Here is an 8,195-nt window from a genome sequence, read left to right on the forward strand (position 1 = left end):
TTGGGCTTATAGCATCCTGCTTTTCCAATTAGGGTTGTAGCTTAGCAAGAGATAATAATAATAATAATAATAATAATAATAATAATAATAATAATAATAATAATAATAATAATAAGAAGAAGAAGAAGAAGAAATAACTTTGCCAATAGAAATAATGAAATGCATGAGCCGGTACCAAAAGTAATAATAGGAGGAGTAAAGAAGGCATTAAGAAGCATGAAAAGAGGCAAAGCAGTAGAAGTTGGTTTAACAATTGATTTAATAGCTGGTTGAGGAGATTTCGTAGTAGTAAAGCTAGCTGAACTTTACAGAAAATGTCTGTAAGAATGCTCTATACAGCTTGGAAAAACTTTATCATTATACTAAATCACAAAAAGGGAGACACAAAAGACCACCCAATATGTTTACTCTCAATAATATATAAGATATTTGTAAAGATCATATTAGGCCAAATAGAAAGACAGCTGCACTTTAATCTTCCAAGAGAGGAGTTAGACTTTAGAAGTAGGAGTTCAACAACTGACCATATCCAGTCAAAGATAAGAAATAGATGAATCTCATGTTAGAAGTACAGCCTTCCTAAATCTATATAAAAATTTGAGAAAATTCTAATTGAGAAAGGGTTTATACTGGGAGACCCCATCTCCCAAATCATTCACAGTTTGCCTAAAAGAAGTTTTTAAGAATTTAGGTTGCATATACATAGGAGAAAACATTAATGGGGAATACCTTAGCAAAAGATTTGCAGATGACATAGTTCTGTATAGTGAATCTTGGGAGGAATTACAAAAGAGGAAAGAAGATCATAGTAGAGAAAACAGAAATGTAGGACTGAAAAAGAATATGAGTAAAATTGAGACAATGTTCAATGCATATGCAGATAGACAACAAATAAGGGTTATGGACGAACTTCTAGAGACTGTTAACGAATATACGTAGTTAAGGCGTAGTAAGTGTTTCCCCAGGACATTAAAATGAAATTAAAAAGATACCCATGCAATGTAGAGTTTTTGATAAATAAAATGAGATTAAGAAAAGTGAAATGCCACTTTCTCTAAAAAGAAAAGTATTTAATGAGATGGTCCTGCCAGTATTAACATATGCATCAGAAACTTGAGTCTTACTAAAGAAACGAACATATGCTAGTTACAACTCAATTAGCTATGAAAAAAATAATGATGTGAATAATACTAAGCGACAGAAAAAGAGCAACATGGATATGAAAGCCAAAGGAATGGACATAGGCAAGAAGAATAACAGAAAGGGTCCCCTGAGATTGTAAACGAAGCAGTGAAGGAAGAGAAGAAGATGGAGTGACGAGCCAAGACAATTTGCAGGTATAGAGAGGCATAGAAAGACCATAAACAGATGCGTGTGGAAAGACATGTCTGAGCCCTTTGTCCTGCAGTAGATTAGTAACGGCTGTTTGTCTTTGAGTGGTTTCGCCTCGGGACTTATCCTGAGGTTGGTAAGAGAATCCAGACATTAAGGTATTAAAATATATGGCTTATTTGATATATATATATATATATATATATATATATATATATATATATATATATATATATATATATATATATATATATATGAAGACTTGAATGTTGCTGTTAAAAGTTTTCCGTACAAAACAATAGCGAGTGAAGTTAATTATCTTTTGAAAAACGTTTTTGAAAATTCGATTGAAATAATTAATTGACATGAAATAAAAGATGGTTGTAGGAGTGAACGAGTTGCTAGTGCGACTGTTTGTATAATTAAACATAATTCCTCGAGGATGTGATGTCCTTAAGATGATTATGTGATTCAGCAATTCTTTGGTCAATTTTGCAATTCATTATTTGGTCATGTATTGTAGTAATACCTTCAAATACCATAGAATACTTCTGCAATTTTGTGCCGACTGCTGATGGTTATGATCGTGAAAAAAAAAGAAAAAAAAAGTTAAGGAATCCTTTGCAATGTGTTTTCGTATTTTGATCATCAACTGCCACGCGTTTAAGCTAATGACTTTAATGGTTCATCTTGCCATTAACTACTGACTTATTTATTTATTTAATAACATTTACACGCATGACTGGCAAGCGAATTTATATAGTATTCTTACATTCTAAAAAACAAACAAAAAACAATCAAATCATTGCTTTGTTTGCGCAGAATGAGCAGCGAAAAAAACAACAACAATTTGTTTCCAAAATATTTGCCTGCAATGTGTACACGAGATTGAATTTACAGGTGTGGCTTTGGAATCGACAAAGTCATTTTCAGAGCTGTAGTTTATTCAACTGATGTAAAAGGTCCTCCCTATATTTTTCAATACCTACCGTAAGTTACCATGTAAAGCCATTGTAGGCCTAAGACGAAAAGTAATGTCCCTATGCTCTTGTTACAAATGATAATGATTTCCTCTTTCCTCCCATAGGGTTTTATGGAGAACTACCATTAAAATGGCATCAGGCTATTTTGCTATTAATTTACTGAATGAGTTTAATGTAAAAAAAATGCATATATATCTGTACTCCACAATACCTCAAACAGACATGCCGCTAATCATTTAGATTATAGTTTTTTACATACAAAGTTTACATTAATCAGAGATTATTACCTACGCCAATGAAGTTGGAAGGTCGTTATGTTTTCGCCTGTTTGTGTGTTTGTTTGTGTGTGTATGTTTGTTTGTGAATAGCTTCCTGGCCACAATTTCAATCGTAGAACAATGAAACTTGCAGTTATTAACTGTTATGTAAAAAGCTGAAAATTATTAAATTTTGGAAGGTGAAGGTCAAAGGTCAAGGTCACGGTCAAGAAAAAATTCCAGTTCATGTAATCAGCCATAAGTTTGGAAATCATTGTCACAGACTTCAAACCTGGTTCATATTTGAGTGTATGAAAATCGAGATTGGTAGTGCTGATATATTTTTACTGATATAAGCAATATTAAGCATAATGTAGACTGGTTGGCCGCACTGGATCTTTTTCATGAAAATTTCAGCATTCTCTATCATAAAGTGTACCAGACCATATTTCACCCGGATCTTTTATTTGGGAATAGCTTCATTCTATGTACTACATTTGAATTATAAACGGCAGAGAAATTACTCGTGAAGTAATGATTCTCCCTTTTAATTTGTTATACTCATATGGCTATCTTTCTAGATTTACACACAAATATGCACGCACAAATACACTCACCCAAACACACACACACACACACACACACACACACATATATATATATATATACATATATATATATATATATATATATATATATATGGTCGCGCTCAGAGAGGGAGTAGTCTTTCCCTGGTGAGAGTGGTTGTAATTAAGAAAGTGGGAAGGGTCCAATCTGTATGTGAGCGTTTGCGTGCGGGTGCATATTTATCAATATTTGGCCGTCCTTTTTGACGGGATGCGTACACTACTACTCTACACACACAGTCATATATATATATATATATATATATGTTATCCAAATGGCCTTTTATATCCCATAACTTGGAAAACCAGAAGGGTCCAGAGATGACATTCTCAAATAAAGCAGAGAGGAGAGTGTGGAATTCAGGATAAAGATAAGTAAAAGAGAATTATAAAGCACTATAATAAAAGAAGAGTAACACTCGCCAGAGGAGAGCAACTAGATATTGCAGGTGAACAAGTGGATAGTTTTGAGAGAAGAAGGTTAGAAATGTAAAGTTCTGAGTTCTCGGCAATATCTTGAAGACGTGAAGAGGTGAACTGAAAGAAATAACCTATAAATGGGAGAAAATGTGTGCAAGAGAATGGAGCCTAAGACACTCGTGGAGATGGGAAGGGAGCACGCAAACTTTTGTCAACAACAAATAAAGGGATGAGATAAATAAAGCTGCTGAGAAGTTTGCAAAGAGGATGAAGCTATGAGAAAGTTGGGTAACAGCACTTCATGCTGAAAGATGTTCTTCAGAAAGGTTAATAAAATGAAGGATTAGTGAATTCGGCAATGTTGCTATTATTATTATTATTATTATTATTATTACAAGCAAAATACTAATAGCCCAAGGACTCCAACAGGGAAATATAGTCTAGTGAGGAAAGGAAACAAGAAAATGAATAAACTACAACGGAATAAAATAATTTAGGAACAGCAACAACTTTGAATGAAATTTTTCATATATAAACTTGAAAACAAACAAGAGGAGAAAAACAAGATAGAATAGGATATCCGAGCGTACCTTCAAGCAAGAGAACTCTAATCCAAGAGAGTGAAAGGGCATGGTACAAAGGCTATAGTACTATCCAAGAAAACAATGGTTTGATTATGGAATGTCCTTCTAAAAGAGCTGCTTACCATAGCTAAAGGGTCTCTTCTACTCTCACCAAGAGGACAGAGGAGAATGTGAAAAAAAGGCCAGACTATTCGGTGTATTTGTAGGCAGAGTCAAAATGAGCCGTGACCAGAGAGAGGGATCCAATGCAGTACTGTCTGGTCAGTCAAAAGATCTTGCTATAGGAGAGCTACACCGGGAATCAGAAATAAAAGTAAATTTAAGGGTTGAGATAAAAGGGAAATTTGGTAAAATTTTTATTTCATTTTGTTATTGAGGTCTAAACGCGTTTGGCAGTATTTAGAATTATAAGGTGAGTGGAATGAACCAGTATATAGTTCTAAGAAAAAATTCAATGATTAGGTAAAAATTCATCAAGAGCAATATCGCCAAGTATTCTGACAATTCCTGGCAAATTTCTCCAAGAATTGTAAATTTTCTTTGGTAATTTTTATAGATACATGAACCCCATGGACTTTACATGAGAAGAAGCTTAATCAGAACAACGGATTAGAAGGAATGCCTGAGAAAATGCGACCAAAGGGTGCGTCCTTTTCTCTAGGAAGGCAAATTACAGGTCCATCAATATAAAAAAAGAGGTACTCTGGACTTGTTAAAGCTGTTGAGAATGTTAATTGTGAAAATAGAGACTCAAATTAGGTATGAGAACTTGGGAAAATTTCTACTTTGCAGGAAAGAGGGGCACCCATTCCTAACAAAGAAAAAACACAAGAGAAGATACAGAAGGAAAGTTAGGAATACGCAAGTGCTTGTTCTCGCGATTTAATGATAAAAGGAAGATAAGCTGAAAATTAAATCAAAGGTTACAAGGACAGGGAGAAAAGTAATGCACTTATACTCGTCCTTGAGTAACAAATGCTATGTAAGTGCCTCCAGACTGTGGTTGTAGCTATTAGAACAAGGTTTATAGGGAATATTCAAGGATTAAGGCTGATATGCTAACCAACGTTGAACTTTCAACGTAATGAAGTTAGTGTTGGCCTGAGTATATTGGAGAGGATGAGGTAAACATCAGAGTAATATAATGAAGGACGTGTTCATGAAAAAAAAGTTGCAAAGGATTTTTTAATTAGTTTTAAAAGTTTTATGTAAAGAAAGGATCTATGAATGTGTGTTGGTGTTAACTAATTGCTTCTATCTCATTAGTAAAGGGAACGACTAGTATTTCATTCCATCAATGTGCTAAGGGTAAAACAGAAACACTTCTTCAGGTGTATGTCTAAGCAAATTAAGTGAATATTTTTTTTTATTAGTGGGAGATAAAGTTGACAGCTACTTGCAGCAAGAAATAATGTTGCTACAATAAAAAGGAGTGGAATTGCATGGAGAATAGCAAAGTCAGAGATCAACGACAAATAATGGAAGGATTAAATCCAATGGCATTATAGAAAATAATGAAAGATTACCATATATAACTATAGGTGTGGTTATTATTATTATTATTATTATTATTATTATTATTATTATTATTAGTTAAGTTGCAACCGTAGCTGGAAAAGCAGGACGCTATAAGCCCAAGGGCTCCAACAAGGAAAAAAAGTTCAGTGAGGAAAGGAAATAAGGAAATAGATAAATTATATGAGAAGTTTTGAACAATTAGAATAAAATGTTTTAAGAACAGTATCACCATTAGATTAGACCTTTTATATATAAACTATAAAAAGACTCATGTCAGCCTATCCAACATTAAAAATTTTCTGCAAATTTAAAATTTTGATTTTCTATCGATTCAACTACCCGATTAGGAAGATCATTCCACAACTTGGTCACAGGTGGAATAGACCTTCTAGAATAGAGTGAAGTATTGAGCCTCATGATAGAGAAGTCTTGACTACTAGAATTAAGTGCATACCTAGTATTATGCACAGGATGGTACTGTCTGGGAAGATCAAAAAGTAAACGATGGTCAAAATTATGAGAAAATCTCATGCAATATGCATAACGAACTGATGGAACGACGGTGCCAGAGATTAATTTCTAGATCAGGAATAAGAAATCAATACCCCGTAAGTTCCTGTCCAACAAATTAAGATGAGAAGCAGCAGTTGAATAGCATACAGGAGAACTATACTCGAAACAAGGTAGAATGAAAGAATTAAAAAAAAATTTCAGAATAGATTGATCACCGAAAATCTTACAAGACTTTCTCAATAAGCCATTTTTTTTCGTGCAATTGAAGAAGACGCAGACCTAATGTGTTTCTCAAAAGTAAACTGGCTGTCTAGAATCACACCTAAAATTTTAAGAGTCCTGCAGAGTTAAAGTAACAGTATCAATGCTGAGATCCGGATGTTGAGGAGCCACTGTTCTTGAACTACTTACAATCATACTTTGAGATCTGTTAGGATTCAACTTCATGGCCCATAATTTGCACCATGCACTAATTTTAGCTAGATATCCAATTAGGGATTCAGCAACCCAGATCTACATTCAGGAGATGGAATTGATGCAAAGAGAGTAGCATCATCTGCATCATCTTTGTTTATAATGAGCTCAGAACCCATCTTTGAAAAAAAAAAAAATGAACCTTACTAGGGAAAGCATTGCTTGATGCGGTAACCAAGTGCGGAGAACTGTTTAGGGAGGATTGAGGTTGAATGACGTTCAAGAGACGAAAGTTTAAAGGCCATAAAATGTTAAGACAAGTGAATGAATTTGAGGAAATGACTAACGTGACAAAAGGAGTCATGATAGAATAATTACTTCCAGTAAAAGAGTCTAACCTCTCGTCATCAGTAATTAGCTAACTCCTGATTTCTTAGTGATTGGACTCGCCGTATAAGGCCGGTACATATCGACTGTACTTCTCATCATTAACGTAATGTGGGAATGGAACTGTGATGAGAACAAGAGGTTAGTACAATAACTGTTTTCATATGTATAAGGAAACTGTCATCAAGCGATCCAAGGCTCGTTTCTCAACTGAACTACATCTATTTAGGTAAGTTCCTTTGAAATCTTATGTCTATGCCAACCTAAAGAGTTCATTAGGGAGTCAAACAATCGGAGTGAGAAGGGCATGGGATTAGAGAACCTCATGCCATGCGAGGAACAGTTGTATTGTGTACATATGAGAGAGAGAGAGAGAGAGAGAGAGAGAGAGAGAGAGAGAGAGAGAGAGAGAGAGAGAGAGAGAGAGATTTTGATATGACCTGTTGAAAGAACAGATTAACAATCAGTGTTAAGGTATAAAAGAACATTTACAATGTTATAGATTTGCATAACTCTCAATGGAGCCAGATGAAGACAATATATATTATCCAGAACTGTGCTCTCCCCATCTTTTCTTTATATATTCCTTACAGTGTACTAAAAAATTTCGGTGTGACAAATTTTTTTTCAAAAAGTATAACGTAACTTATCATTGATCAAACATTTTGGTTAATATATTTGCATAAAAACAATTCTTACAAAACCACAACTTGATAGTTTGCTCACTTGATATCTTTATTCACTATATTAATCGAAAAAGTCTTATGACTGATAGTGCACGAATTAAAATATATGCAGATTTTTAGTGCAGGTACTACAAAAAGTATGTTCATTTATTTTTACTCAAAAAGATTTCCGCCACATTTTGCACCTGCATAACATTAGCCAATTAAAATATTATAATGCAAGGCTAACTCCAGAACGTTTTATTCATAGACCAAAAACGTTTTGGATTTTTTTTTTGAAGGCAGTTACTATAATACATGAAATGGGTTATATCAATAATCGAAATTGTTTTATTCCACATCACTCAGACTTTTGCCTACTGGATTTTATTGTAGGTATTCAAATATTATTGAGGTGGTTATCGTGACGTGAAGTAACGTGAATCACATGTGAGAGACTGTGTATCATTAATACATATATGTTTTATTAGAATCA

This window comes from Palaemon carinicauda, chromosome 1, assembly GCF_036898095.1.
Source record: "Palaemon carinicauda isolate YSFRI2023 chromosome 1, ASM3689809v2, whole genome shotgun sequence".
Lineage (NCBI taxonomy): Eukaryota > Metazoa > Arthropoda > Malacostraca > Decapoda > Palaemonidae > Palaemon > Palaemon carinicauda.